Source organism: Dermacentor silvarum, chromosome 5 (assembly GCF_013339745.2).
Source record: "Dermacentor silvarum isolate Dsil-2018 chromosome 5, BIME_Dsil_1.4, whole genome shotgun sequence".
Lineage (NCBI taxonomy): Eukaryota > Metazoa > Arthropoda > Arachnida > Ixodida > Ixodidae > Dermacentor > Dermacentor silvarum.
In genome coordinates, this window is record NC_051158.1 from 155,271,572 (window position 1) to 155,287,463 (window position 15,892).

Genomic DNA, 15,892 nt, shown 5'->3' on the forward strand with positions numbered 1-15,892 from the left:
AGGGTGTAGCCGTGACCATCGAGCAGTCGGTCAATAGTAAACGTGCTTACTTGAAGTCCTTGGTACATTTCAGATAGCGCAATACCAGGAATTAGGGAGTTTACTTTTTTCGCCACCACGTGGCGTATGGACCTTAAAGTATTCGAAATTCCCGCTATGACGTATGCTATGACGCACAACTAAAGAAAGCGCAATAAAAAGAAACACACCCTGAAGCTGTCGCTTCACCTCGGTGCTTGGAAACGAGCGCGCTTGTGTATCAGCGTTATCTCGAAGACGGCCAGCTACTTGCTCTACTGACAATGAATCGACGGTTTTGCTAGACACCTGGCCAGAAAGCATGTCCGCATTCTGGAGAGATGTCTGGCCGAGATAACGGCTCCAGCGAAGCTTCCGTTAAATATATATTTGTTTCCTTGAGCAGACTTTTTATTTGTGACCACTGCGGCCACGGTATTGCGTATACGTCAGGGTTGTTTCATGGGTTTCCTATAGAACTGGCGTGATCCATTGTTTAAGAGGAAGCTTTAGCTTGGGCCTATCTTTGATGCCGGATACTCAAATACCTGTAAAATGCAGGAATTCTTTTATGAGAAACCCGCTGAACCGATTTGAATGAAACGTGTTGCATTTAAGAGGGAAAGTTAAATTGCAGAGACGGCAGCAAATAGATTTTTCATTTAGATTTTTTTCAATCAGTTACAGAGTACAGTGTACTGTACATTGATCATACATGTCAGATAAGGAGCAGGGTTAGCAAAAAGGCAATTTAATGCCTGACAAAGTGCTGTAACCTGTCCCAGTCAATAAAGTGCACAAGGATCGTGATGTATACATGTTAAAAAATTAGAAACGAACAAGCAGCCACAGTTACACAATTTTTGATGACAGTACAAAAAACATCGTTTCGAGGCCTGTTTGCAAGAACTCAGTTGATAACAATAGCGTATTATAACATTTTTTATAGAGACAAAGCAAGGAATATGTGTAAATATCCAGACTTGTTGAATACAGGACCATGCTATTACTATTCACTAAATGAAAATGTGACAGATTCACGTCAATTTTAACAACTTGAGAGATGCCACCTAGAAAAAAAGTCACTTTTGAAGCATTAGTAGATACGTGTGTATTTTCTTTTTAAACGCAATTACTGAGCGGCTTTCTTGCACGATGGTGGTAATTGTGGGATGTACATACAGTAGTTTAGGGATCATATGCGTCAGCTTTTGTGTACCGTAGTTTGTCCGCATTCTTTCACTGCAGTATGTGATACGTCTAAAGCTGTATGTATGATACCTTTGAGAATATGCATCGTGAAATGCTACGGCGTTAGACTTCAATTTATCATATATAACTGCCGCTATTTTTTTGTATATGATGTTCTCAAACGTTAATATGTTGTGCTTGTGAAAGAGCGGAGTAGAATGCGTTCTAGGGCGAACACCTTCGATTATCCGTACTATTCTCTTCTGTAATTTATGGATGCTTTGTTTGTTTTAGTAGTCATTCCCCATATTAATAAACAGTAATGAATACGCGAGTATACTAGGGAATAATACAGTTGCTTTGTTACCCAAATTGGCAAAAAACATCTGATTTTCCCGATTACTCCAATTGAGCGTGAAAGATCGGTGCGAACTTTGTTTATGTGATATGTCCAGTCGAGTGTTTCATGAAAGATAATACCAAGAAACTTGTGGCATGTGACCCGTTCAATCAAATCTCCCCGAAATTTTACTTGAATGTCACGGGGTACCCTTTTATGTTTTGGTCGAAAAATAACATATTTTGTTTTTTTGGTGTTTAGTTCAAGCTTATTTGCTATTAACCATATTGATAAGTGCTGAAGCCATCTGTTTGCTTGCTTTTCTAAGCTATCAATATCTTTGCCGGAGAAAAAACGTTTGTATCATCGGCGTATAAAACCATGTCTGGAGTTAGCCGTATATTTATAATATCGTTTATATATAGGAGGAATAGCAGCGGACCTAATATAGATCCCTAAGGGACGCCGTACTTAATTTTGTCCATTTTTGATATTGCATGCTGCGTGACGCAGTACTGAAATCGATTTGTTAGATAACTGCTTATTAACTTGAGGGAAACACCTCGTATGCCATATTGATTTAATTTCACCAGGAGAATTTCATGTTTGATCGAATCGAAAGCCTTTTTGAAATCAAGGAATATTCCAAGCGTGTAGTATCTCTGCTCGAAATTATTTATTATTTTGTCCTTGATAGACAGTAAAGCCTGTTCTGTACTTTTTTTCTTCTGAAAACCGTATTGCTGTTTCGTTATTATATTTTCTTGGCTACAAAAGTTTGTGATTCGAACGTATAAGACTCGTTCTATAACTTTTGAAAATATTGGTAAGACAGATATAGGTCTATAATTACTTAAATACTTTTCATTACCTCCTTTGTGAATGATTGAGACCCTAGCTATCTTTAATTTATCAGGAAATACTCCGGTGCTTAAAATCAAATTACATATGTGTGAGAGCGGCAGACTAATGTACTGTGAGACTGCTTTTAATGGCTCTGCTTTTATACCATCAACACCTGCCGCAGAATTGTTAGGTAAATTCATGATGAAAGAATGTACTTCGGACTCATCAGTGGGAGCCAGAAAAATCGATTTTGTTACATTTTTGGTTATGTATGGTTCGCAGCCTGTGTCGGTACTAGCGGAATTTTCACAAGCTCCTGACTTCAAAAAATGATTGTTGAACATATCTGCAAGTAATGTACCAGAGCAAGACTTTCCTTCTATCGTAAGCTCGGTGATGGTCTTTTTATTTGATGAAAATAAAAGATCGTTCATGGTATTCCAAACTGCCTTCTGGTCATTCATAATAGCTGCAAACCGATGTTTATAGTATTGTATCCGTGCCCGCTTTATGTCAGAGCCTAATTTATTTCTGAATTGCTTAAAATGCCGCAAGTAGTCGATTTGCTTTGTTTTAATAAATGTGCTAAATAGGTTATCCCTTTCTTTTATTCTCTTTAGAAGTGACGCGTCTATCCATGGCTTTCTAGCTTTTTTGGCCGTTTTGAGCAGTACAAGAGGGAAGGCCTGGTCATAGAGCTGTGTTATTTTCAACATAAATGCTTCGTAAGCATGTACACGTTCGGTTATTTGTAATATTTCACTCCAATCTGCCGCAATAACTAACCCTTGAAAAGTTTGAATTTTCTCAGTAGTAATCTTTCTGTAATAAGTAGGGTTGATTTTCTTCCACTTTGTTTTATGTGACCTAATGGATGCGAAAATTGGAAAATGGTCACTAACACCAGGTATAACAACTCCGGCACATATTTCACTTTTACAGTTTGTAAAACACAAGTCAAGAAGGGTTTCAGACGTTTCTGTCACCCGAGTAGGCACATGGATTTGGTTCTCATAGCCAAATCCAGTGTAATGTTTTCAAAGAATAGTGTAATGTTTTCAAAGAATTGCAGGATGTTTGCAAATTTGTAAAAAAAATAGAAGCATGAAATGAAATCCGAAACTCATCCATTAAAAACAAATATGGCATTTCTATAAACTGCACCCATTGAAGCATCAAAAGCGAACAAGGTTTTCTTTTGTTTTTTTGCTATACCTTAAAACTTAAGTGAATTTGTTATAATGTTAAAAGGGTTTTGCAAATGCAGCATTCACAACATAGTGGTATATTTCAGGATGGTGTATGATATATGATTGCTATCCGCTTTGGATGTATTATTAGGTGCAGTTTACAGAATTCCGATATCATTTTTAGCTGCTGAGGTACATAGCTCTATACGTCAAGTTTTCTTTTTCGAAATTTTAGGTAAAAAAAGTAGACAGCCTATTATAAAATATCCCTTTCTGCAATCACTACGCTTTTTTTTCTAAATTCAACATAACTCATCAGATTTGGTGCATTGGTTGCTCTGAGAAACTATTGCCGATTTCCTATGTATTTCGATAGGAGGCCCCAAGCTCAATGTTCCCCTTAAGTTCTTGCTTGAATAATATACTTGTTGGTAAGATACGTTTGTAAACGTGTGATCGTGGCCTAATGAGCTAGAGCACCGGCGTACTGAGCTGAACGGCAGAGGATATGTTTGTATAAAGCGTCTTGGGAAGGAAGTGGAGAAAAGAAAGGCAGAAGGCAGGGATGTTATTTAGAAGCGTGTCTGGTTGGCTAAAAATTACTAAATGCTTTGGTCTTCATACCACCTTACGTTCCATCAACATAATTTCTATTTCATTCCGCTATTATTGTGCTATCGTGAATCAATAGAGATTAGAACACCGTCGTCATGACATTATAATTCCGTCGCAATTATTTATCGGCATCACTTCAGAATCATCTCATCGTCGCCATGCCGTCGTCCTCATATGCATTCGTCATTCTATCGACATCATTCCTTCTTCGTATTTCCATCATCGTCACTGCATGCACCGTCGGCCTGCGGTCCTTATTCGACCGTCGTGAGATAACATTGGCAACAGATGGTCATAACAAAGCCGGTCAATCAGGGAGACAGTGTATGGCCGCATATAGCCGAATTACTTGAAGCATGAGGAGAAACACTACGGATTCTAAATGAAGGTGTCTTAGCTAACACGGTGTGTCGCTTCTTGTTCGCTAGATTGTGTGAATGTTAATCGCATAACTTGGATAGTCATCTTAACATGGGTTCTGCAGGAATTCTTTCGTCTTCGCGACACTAACTCTTGTCCCCATTGTTACCAGCCCATTAACACCTCGAATTGCTAGAGGCGATCGTGCTCAGGCTTGTGACGGACGACCCGAAGTTTGATGGAGGTAGCGGTATGATTTTGACAGCGGCGCCGCCTATCGACAAGGGGAAACACATCTGGATGGGTGGGAATAGCGGCGAAAGGCACACTTCAAGAGTTGCTAGACTTCACAGATTCGAATCAACCTGACAAAGAGTTAGAAATATATATGCATTGCAGTCGCGCTAAAGAAATTGAAAACTATTGGATTGGTGCGAGACTCGCTGCAAAAACATTCATTAGACTGTCTCAGGTATCCGAGCTATCCTTAACGGGAATCAATGAGATGAGTTTTGATAGAGCTCGTTACATTTTTCAAGAGCGGAAGACGTGCCTAGAGGCAGAGTCGACTGCAATATTTTGTTGCTGCACAAAAATATCTAGATTTTCGGCGTGATCATATTAACGAAAAAAAAATTAAATAAGTTTTCAAGAAGTACTTAGAGTAACTCGATAAAATTGTAGCAAATAAATTCTGAAAAGTTCATTTGCAACTTTTTTGTGTCTTAAGGCACAGGGCAACTTACTACTGGTTTCCATTTATTTTCTTCGTTATATTTTCAAGCGAGTTGAATATTCTACCGTAGGTTAATTCACAATTAGCCCAACTAATTAAACTGAGACTTTCAAGTGTATATTGTTCTTAGACAAATGCTTTAAGTATTGCGCGGATGCTGCAAGATTTCTCAACAGTGGCTAGGGGAATGTGAAAAACAAAATAGAAATGCAGAGCACTCTATTGCCTCAGTAAATTTTTATTTTGAATGCTATTTCCACTCGTTAAGTGGCTCGACCCTCGTGTTCGCAGCCTTGTATATGTTTTTGTAGCACTAGGTGCGTTGTCTGCGTATTTACGTGAATAAGCAAGCAGGTTATACTTTAATCTGGTGGAGAAAAAAAACAAGGACAGCCTAAGTTGTAGATGCACTGTACTGAAACACAATTAGACAGAGTCTAAATTTGCATATATTTCTAAACAAGGATGCCTAAATTGTCGATTGAAAAATTGACATCATTATAATGAAGCCGAATAAAGCAATAAAAATGGCATGTTCCGTGTGAAAATATGATGAGCGTTAGCCTTGTGGGTCAACAATTTCTGTTTAATGAAACAAAAAAAAGCTTCCAGTGGCCGTGTATTATCGTAATCCCTAAAACCAGTAACCAGCGTGTCTAAATTCACATTCGCGCCAAAATTATTGGCTCGAGTCACATCACTGTAGGTACATCCGAATGACTATATGCGATTCAAAAGTGAGATTCAATGGCGGGCCGCGGCGTGTACGGCAGTGTTCACCTATGCCTTCGCTATAGTATGTTGCCGCATACTTTAAAGCAAGAGCATGGTGATCAACCGATGTGCTTTTCTACAACTTCATCCCTAAATGTAAGCCAGGGATCTGCCATTCCCGGTGATTGTTGCCAGCCTGATCCCTCCCTATTTACCTTCCCGGTGATTGTTGCCAGCCTGATCCCTCCCTATTTACCTAACTGTCAATTGTATGGTTTCTTTTCATACCAAATATTCACATAATAATCTGTGGGTGTTCGGCTAGTAATGAAATGTTTATTTCTCTCACAGTTAAATTGTCAAGTAACGTGCAAGAAGGGATGCAGGACAAAAACCTGCTTTGATGCAGCTTGAAGACCACCCGGCGGCCGTTGATCACGTGACAGTATCTTCACAATAATCGAGAACTCGAGCTAGCTTCGTATAGGCAAAAGAGCTAATGGGTCGAACACAACCGGGCCGGCCGAAGTATGGTACTTGCGGGCTCGGGCCAGGCCCGGACCTGAAAAACCGGCCCGTGCAGTACTCTACTTCAGATAATCTGATCAGCAGATTCCCTTACTGTCACGTAGTAGTGACGCTGAGCTAAACAGTCGTAAAACTGTGTATGACGAAACTGACTCTTTATTGGGCGAACATGTACCCACAAAAGCAAGCTATACTCGAAGCACAACGAAAGCGGCGAACACAGTCGGCGATTGTCGAAATCTGATCAGCGGCGAAACGCGTCGGCTTATATACATGATTCATCGAAGGCCCCAGAATAATCCGTTACCCCCATGTCTTCCAGAAAGTTTTAGATAATTCGCGTCGCTCGTACAATCAGATTACATGAGCGTCGGTGACAAGAGACAATGGATAGAAGCATCGATAACGTTCGAGAAACGTCCGATACATGCAGGCGCATCCTGTGCCTAGCGGTAACGTTTAACATTTGTTAGCCGGTGAAAAGTGGTCACCAGTGAAAGATAAACAAGTATACGTGTCAATAACCTCCCCTTAAAAAACATCGTCCCGATGCTACAAACAAGAAAGCGAAAACAAAACCACGCGTACAGAGAGAGAGAAAAACAAACAAACAATAACTAAGTAACAAAGTACCGAAGTTCGTCAGTGGGCGTAGGAAGGCTTAAGGTGCACCGCGTGGATGACTTCAGGTCGATCTCGGCGCCGCTGTGATTGTGAAATGCCATCTGGCAGGACCTCATAGTCCAGTGCGCCAATACGTCGGATGATCTTATATGGTCCGAAATAGCGACGTAACAGTTTCTCGCTAAGCCCTCGTCGGCGTATCGGAGTCCAGACCCAAACACGGTCGCCGGGCTGGTACTTGAGGTAGCGTCGTCGAAGATTGTAGTGTCGGCTGTCGGTCCCCTGCCGGTTCTTGATGCGCAGGCGGGCGAGCTGTCGACCTTCTTCGGCACGCTGCAAATAGCTGGCATCGTCGAGATTTTCTTCGTCGGTGACGTCCGGTAGAATGGCGTCAAGCGTCGTTGCGGGGTTCCTTCCGTAGACCAGGTTGAACGACGCCAAGGGCGTCGTTTCTTGCATGGTCGTGTTGTATGCGAAGGTCAGGTGGGGAAGGATGGCATCCCACGTCTTGTGTTACACATCGACGTACACTGCCAGCATGTCGGCGATGGTCTTATTCAGGCGCTCGGTGAGGCCATTCGTATGCGGGTGGTAGGCGGTGGTCCGGCGATGCCCTGTGTGGCTGTATGGCAGGACGGCTTGAATTAGTTTTGCTGTAAAGGCCGTACCTCTGTCGATGATGAGGATTTCTGCGGCACCGTGACGCAGGAGGGTGTTCTCAACGAAGAATCGGGCTACCTCGGTGGCACTCCCTTCGGGCAAGGCTTTTGTTTTGGCGTAGCGGGTGAGGTAGTCCGTAGCTACGACGATCCATTTATTCCCGGACGTCGACGTCGGAAAAGGCCCCAGTAAGTCCATCCCGATCAGCTGGCATGGTCGGCGAGGTGGCTCGATCAACTGTAGAAGTCCGGCTGGCCTTGTCGGCGGTGTTTTGCGTCGCTCACAGTCTCGGCATGTCCTTACGTAATGGGCGACGTCGGCAGAGAGGCGAGGCCAGTAGTACTTTTTTTGCATCCTCGCGAGCGTGCGGGAAAAACCGAGGTGTCCAGCCGTTGGGTCATCATGGAGAGCTTGCAGAACCTCTGGGCGCAATGCTGAGGGTACCACGAGGAGGTAGTTGGCTCGAAGAGGCGAGAAGTTAGTCTTGAAGAGAATGTCGTTTTTCAAGAAAAACGACGCCAATCCTCGCTGAACGCCTTGGGCACAATGATGGTCTTGCCTTCCAGGTAGTCTACAAGGCTGCTTAGTTCCGGGTCAGCTCGCTGTTGTTGGGTCTCAAGAAAGTGTCGTCATCCTGGTCGTCCTGTGGCGGCGGTTCGACGGGGAGTCGAGACAAGCAGACAAGGACTGATGGGTCGCGACAAAGTGTTGTCATCCTGGTGGTCCTGTGGCGGCGGTTCGACGGGGGCGCGAGACAAACAATCGGCGTCAGAGTGCTTTCGCCTGAACTTGTAAACGACGGTGATGTCGAATGCTTGAAGTCTCAGACTCCATCGTGCGAGGCGACCTGAAGGGTCTTTCAAGTAAGCTGACCAACACAAGGCGTGGTGGTCGCTCACAACTTTGAAAGGCTTGCCATAGAGGTAGGGGCGAAACTTCGATGTAGCCCAGATGATGGCGAGGCACTCCTTTTCGGTTGTGGAATAATTTGTTTCAGCATTCGACAGCGACCGGCTAGCATAACTTACAACCCTTTCTAAAAGTCCGTCAGTCCTCTGCACAAGCACGGCGCTGAGTCCTACACTGGTTGCGTCGCTGTGCGCTTCGGTATCGGCGTTTTCGTCGAAATGTGCAAGTATTGGCGGCGATTGCAGGCGTCGCTTCAGTTCTTCAAATGCTTCGACTTGCGGCTTCTCCCACTTGAACTCGACGTCGCCCTTCGTGAGGTACGTCAGTGGCTCAGCGATCCGTGAAAAGTCCTTGACGAAGTGCCTGTAATAGGCGCGCGGTCCAAGAAATCTACGGACTGCCTTCTTGGCGGCGGGCGGAGGAAAGTCAGTGATGGCCACAGTTTTCTGTGGGTCAGGGCACATTCCAGACTTGTTGATGACGTGGCCCAAAAACAAGAGCTCCTCTTATGTGAAGGGGCACTTTTCTGGCTTTAACGCGAGTCCGGAGGTCTTGATTACTTGAAGAACTGTTTGAAGGCGCCGGAGGTGTTCCTCGAAGCTTGAGGCAAACACAACGACGTCGTCCAAATAGACGAGGCAAGTCTGCCACTTCAAACCTGCCAGTACATTATCTATGACGCGTTGGAAAGTCGCAGGTGCCGAGCAAAGACCAAACGGCATGACCTTGAACTCGAACAGTCAGTCTGGTGTTATAAAGGTAGTCTTCTCCCGGTCCCTCTCGTCGACTTCGACTTGCCAGTAGCCGGTTTTGAGGTCCATTGACGAAAAATGCTTTGCGTTGTAGAGTCGATCCAAGGCGTCTTCAATACATGGGAGAGGGTATACGTCCTTCTTCGTGATTTTATTGAGGTGACGATAATCGATGCAGAAACGTAGCGTTCCATCATTCTTCTTTACCAACACCACGGGGGACGCCCATGGACTCTTGGATAGCTGGATGAGGTCGTCGCGTAGCATTTCGTCGAATTGTTGCCTTATGGCCTTGCGTTCGCGCGCCGAAACTCGGTGCGAGCTCTGAGGGAGTGGGCGAACATATTCGTTGGTTATGATGCGGTGCTTGGCAACAGGGGTTTGTCGAACTTTTGACGACGACGAGAAGCAGTCCTGGTATTGCAGGAGCAGAGCTCTTAGCTGTTCTTTCTTATTATTGGGAAGGTTCCCATTGACGTCGAAAGTTGGTTCAGGTACTACAGTCGTCGTTGCAGCTGCGCTAGAATCCGTGATGACGAAAGCACTGCTGGCTTGTACCATTTCGTCGATGTAGGCGACCGTGGTGCCTTTGTTAATGCGCTTATATTCGTCGCTGAAGTTCGTGAGCATCACTCTTGCTTTCCCTTCACGTAGCTCAGCTATGCCTCTAACGACGCAAATTTCACGGTCGTGCACTAAGTGATGATCGCCTTCGATGACGCCATCCATGTCTGCAGGCCCTTCGGTACGGACGGATATCATTACGCTTGAGCGAGGTGTAACAGTGACTTGTTCAAGCGCATTCAAGGCATGGTAACTGATGTTTGTATCAGGCGGTAACACTTTGTGCCTTGAAAGCGTTATCAACTTGGACCTTAAGTTGATGATTGTGCCGTGTTGGTTTAGAAAGTCCATGCTTAGGATAACATCCTTGGAGCCGTTACGAAGCTCGCCGGGTAAGTGCGGTTGTTTACCGTGACTCGCGCTGTGCAAATTCCAGCCGGCGTTATTAGGTGGCCTCCCGCTATCCGGATATCGGGTCCTTGCCAGGCCGTTTTCACCTACTTCAACTTGGCGGCGAACTCGCCACTGCAGAGGGAATAGTCGGCTCCAGTGTCGACGAGAGCGGTGACGTTATGACCATCGAATAGCAACTCTTGATCGGTAGACCATCGCCTGGCGTTACGGTTCAGTCGTGGCGTCGGATCACGGCTGCGTCGGCTTGCTCCCCTGCTGCTACGTCGCGTTTGTAGGTCTATTTTCGGCGGCGAAGTGTTGTCGTCAAAGCTCTTGCCAGGCGCTATGCTGATACCTCGTCATGATGATTCGCGAATCTAGTTCATCGGCGGCGGAGGTTCTTCACCGTTGCGTAGTACATCAACCGCACCTCCATCGGTTGCTGCCTTTAGTTTCCCGGGGAAGGGCTGGGAGATCGGCCCCGGGTTGGGCCGGCATACAGCCGGTGATGCGGCGAGATGCAGCGGCCTGGTGACGGCGAGCGTGAGAGTCGTCGTGGTTGCCACTGGGCTGTGGTGAGGTAGTCTGCGATGTCACGTGGCCATTCGCCGAGCTGTGGGAGTGACGCGTTGACGACGAACCCTTGCAGGCCCACAAAAGCAAGCTACACTCGAAGCACAACGACAGCGGCGAACACAGACGGCGATCGCCGAAATCTGATCAGTGGCGAAACGCGTCGGCTTATATACATGCGTTATCGAAGATCCCAGAATAATCCCTGGTACCCGCGTGTCTTGCAGAAAGTTCTAGATAATTCGCGTCGCTCATAAATCAGATTACATGAGCGTCGGTGACAGGAGACAACGGATAGAAGCATCGGTAACGTTCGAGAAACTTCCGATACACGCAGGCTCGTCCTGTGCCTAGCGATTACGTTTAACATTTGTTAGCCGGTGAAAAGCGGTCACCGGTGAAACATAAACATGTATACGTCTCAATATGATAATGAAAGATTGAGTAAAATAGCTTAAGAGGTAACCTGCCTCACTGTTCGAGCAAAAGGATCCAGTCAAGTTATTTTTTCCTCTTACACTTTGTATATCCCCAGGTCGAACAGTGTCGCGATGGATTGGACTTTTTCTAGAGCATTAATATGCAAAAATATATTGTTGGGCTTTACGTGCCAAAGCCACGATCTGATTGTGAGGTACGCCGTGGTGGGGAACTCCAGATTAATTTAGTCCACCTGAGGTTCTTTACGTTCACCCAATGCTACATTGATGTGCACATCAATGTAGCTACATCAATATGCACATCAACCTGCAGCTGAACGGGACGACCGGCTTTCACTCGATATACCAGTGACTATTGACGGTTATGCCGGGAGGCGCTGCGGTCGCCCAGGTCTGGGGACGTGCTCCTATTGGCTCTGGCATCTTCACCTGATTCCGCAGCGATTTATATCCAATTTCGCCTAAGTTATTGCACCAAGACTTTCGTGAAGTTACAAGGAAACCGTGAATACCCGATTTGGAGGTAGGGCACCATTTCTGACGAATCTACGAGTACTTTTCTACCGCGTCCACGCCGCTGCCGAACTGAGCCTAGGCGTGCACGCCAGACGCTAGGCTCGGCCGGCGCGCGGCCAGCTCGGCGAGATGCCACCCGCCCTTCGCGCTGGGCGCGACACGAAGAGAATGGCGACTTCTAACGAAGAAATGGATAGCTCTGTGGAGGCTTTACCAGCAACGCCGACTACTTCAGCAATAACTAATGGACAAGAGGACAAAACGGGCTGAAAAGTGGTGATCAGCCGGAAAACGACGAAGAAGGAACGCTCCGAAACAACTGCGCAACAGCAAGCACAACATACAAGCGGCGGACAGGTGAGCTCTTCTCGCACGCCTCCTAACATTATGAACCGGGTGATTAGAGCCTCACGCATGCCACCTCTACCACAAGACATCAAGATAGTGCTTCGCTCAAAGGGTGGCTTGAAAATACAAAAGATCGGACCTACCTCAGTGAGTAAAGCCCTCATGGGAGCAGTAGAACTTAATCCAGAGCCGACCACGGAGGACATTATATGTCCTAATATTAGGCAGAATATCATGGTGGCCAGCACGCCCTTTCGAGAAAATGCAGAAAAGTATGCGTACGTAAGGGCTCTCCGAATAGCCGGAAAAGAGTACGCAGTTAGCGCTTACGAAACTGCCCCAAGCGACACCAGCAAGGGGGTAATCAGATAAATCGACACTGCCGACGATCATAGGACGATAGAAAGAGACATCGTGGATGACCGCAACTTCTTGGCAATAGCGGCGAAAAGAATCAAGAACTCAGGATTAGTGATCATTGTGTTTGATGGACTTCGCGTCCCAAACTTCGTAAGATATGGACCCACACTGGTACCCTGCTACTTATATCGCAGACAAGTGGACTTATGCTACGTATGCGGCAAACTCGGACATCTCGCGGACGTTTGCCTCGAGCCGGGCTCCACCGAATGCAGGGGCTGTGGACTTCCTAACCCGAACTCATCCCATGTGCGCGATCCGAAATGCAAGCTGTGTTGGGGCTTGCACGCGACCGCGGACAAGGTGTGTAAAAACCGCTATCTCATTCCATACGTAGTACGTGCACGATGACAACGAGCGCGACTGGAGCAACAAGAGAAGGCACAGCTAGTCGAAGAAGAAAAGCAACATGCGGAACGAGGCCGATCTACGTCGAAGACGCCGGGACGCAGCCGCTCACGCTCTCGATCGAGGAGCCGAACACTTGCGAGGACAAACAGGAGTCGTTCAAGGTCACAGGTGCGCTTCGGGGGAATGAACATTGGAGGTGACGGCACGTGGGCAGACAAAGTCAGATGCGCTACGACAACCACGCCAAAGGAAAGTGAGTCCCGCAACCCAGATAAACAGCGGTAGCTATGTTAGAACAGGAACTATAGGAGAGTTAAAAGCCGCTTATACTAAGCTAACACTCGAATTAGCTGAAATACGTAAAGCGAACAGCACTAGGCCAACGCGCACTCCCGAACCACCAACCGACATCGAAACTCCCCAGCCAGTTGAGATTGCGAGACCGGGAGGACAACGCGAAGAGTGCCCGTCTCCTAAGAAGCGAGCTGTAAAGCAACCGCGAATGGCCGTGCGATCAGACGTTAAGGACGCCATGGACGCCATGAGCAAGAATATGAGGCTAATGCACGAGAGCATGGTGCGAATGAACAAGAAAATGGACATATTTAGCACCTCAGTTCAGAAAATAGAAATGTATCTAAACAACACGGTAGTACCGACTATGGAGAGGATGAGTTCACAACACATCGGTGCGCAAGGCCCGCCACATGATGGTTTCACTGCAAGTGAAGGGGGCTACAGCGGTCAACATGGCAATGACAAATAAGACACGAAATTTCCGTATCTGGCAATGAAACTGCAGGGGGGTCGCCTCACAAAAAGCGGTCCTCCTGCAGATGGTCAAATCAGAAACCGAGAAGCCACACGTCATCTTGCTACAAGAAACACTCACAACCGAACTGGCCTTTACGGGATACGAGGCCGAAGCCCAGAGAAACGAGCAAGGCAGAGGCGTCACGTTTCTGATTGGAATAAAGACCTCATACATTGGCATGAAATCCGCAACACAGCTTGCTATCTAGAACACCTCACGATCGAGATCATACCAAACGACCACGTAGGAAACAAGCAAAGCATTTTTCTCACTAATCTGTACAGCAGCCCTAAGGACACGAGGCAAGTGTTCAGAGGCATACTGGGCAAGATCGCGAGCATCGCCAAAGATAGTCCGCTGATTGTAGGTGGAGATTTTAATCCCCCAAACCAGGCTACGCGTATCCCTCTAGCAAGGGAGATCGTCTTCTCACGACCGCCTCCAATCTCGACGTCATGCTGATCACAGACCCGCAAACCACAACTTGATGTGGCACTTCCACATGTCCAGACACCACACCGGACCTCACTTTCGTCCGGGGCGTAGAGAAATGTGCCTCGCACAACTCGGGCATAGACCTTGGCAGTGACCACTATATTCTCCGAATTGATGCAGAGCTCCCGGGAAAGAAGCAAAGGGAGTACAAACTAATTGATTGGGACAAATTTCGTGCAATACGGACGCAGCCATCCAACTCAACAGGAGCAAACACAAAGCACACGATAACGAGCTGGACCGAACAGCTCAAAGCAGACATCGTAGCCTTGGAACGAACGATTACCACGGACGTTAAGGTAGAGAGAGTGGACAGTCGGCTAGCAAATCTACTCGAAGCCAAACGCTTCATACTAGCCAGGTGGAAGGGTCAATGTTTCAACAGAAGACTACGAAAGGAACTCGCCGAACTCAACAAGACCATTGAAGAATACTGCGTGGTTGTCTCCCGACAACAATAGGACGAAGTCTTTAATTCCCTCAACGGGCAAATACGCAGAGGGAGTGGGTGGAGGATCATAAAACACCTCCTCGACGAAAACGGAACAAAGTCCTAAACTATGCAACGGATCAGGCTAAGCAAATTAGTAAACCACACGAAGTAAATCAGTATTGCCGAAGCACTTATACAAGACCTTGCGAAACGGTACTTACCGCTTAAATCGGGGCAATGTAGTAGCTTACAAAGGAATAACTATGACGGTGTCCCAAACTCGGAGCTAGATGCGGACTTCACAGAAAGCAAAGTACGCTTCGCATTTCACGACCTCAAGAGTAACTCTGCAGCAGGCCCCGATGGTATCACAAATCTGGCTCTCCGAAATTTAGACGACCCTTCGGTCACGTTCTTAACGCAACAAGTCAACGAAGCCTGGAAAACCGGCAATCTTGCAGAGTGGAAGCATGCCAACACGGTCCTCAGCCAAAAACCGGGCAAGCCGCTGGAGCTACCAAACCTGAAGCCGATCTCACTAACGTCCTGCCTTGGAAAACTAGGCGAACACGTCATCCTGAACCGACTATCGGAATGCGTAGAGGAAAAGGAGTACTTCCCCCACAATATGATCGGCTATAGGCCGGGTCTCTCAATGCAAGACCCTATGCTAAGCATCAAGAAAAATATGCTGGATCGTCCCACACGAGACACCAAGGCGCTAATAGGACTTCAGGTGGAGCAAGCTCTTGACAACATCCAACATCAAGCTATTCTCAAAGCCATATCTGAACACAATCTCGGAACACGCTTCTACCGCTACGTCAAGGCGTTTCTGGAGGATCAAGCGGCCACTCTCCTGATAGGCATGCACGTCTCGGAGGTCTTTGAACTGGCAATAATAGAACTCCGCAAGGCTCGGTACTTTCGCCATTATTATTTAACTTGGCGATGAGAAAGCACTCTCGCGCACTGGGGGAAATTGCCGATGTGGAGCACACCATATACGCAGACAATGTCACCATCTGAAGCACCGGTGGCAGCGATGCGGAATTAGAATCT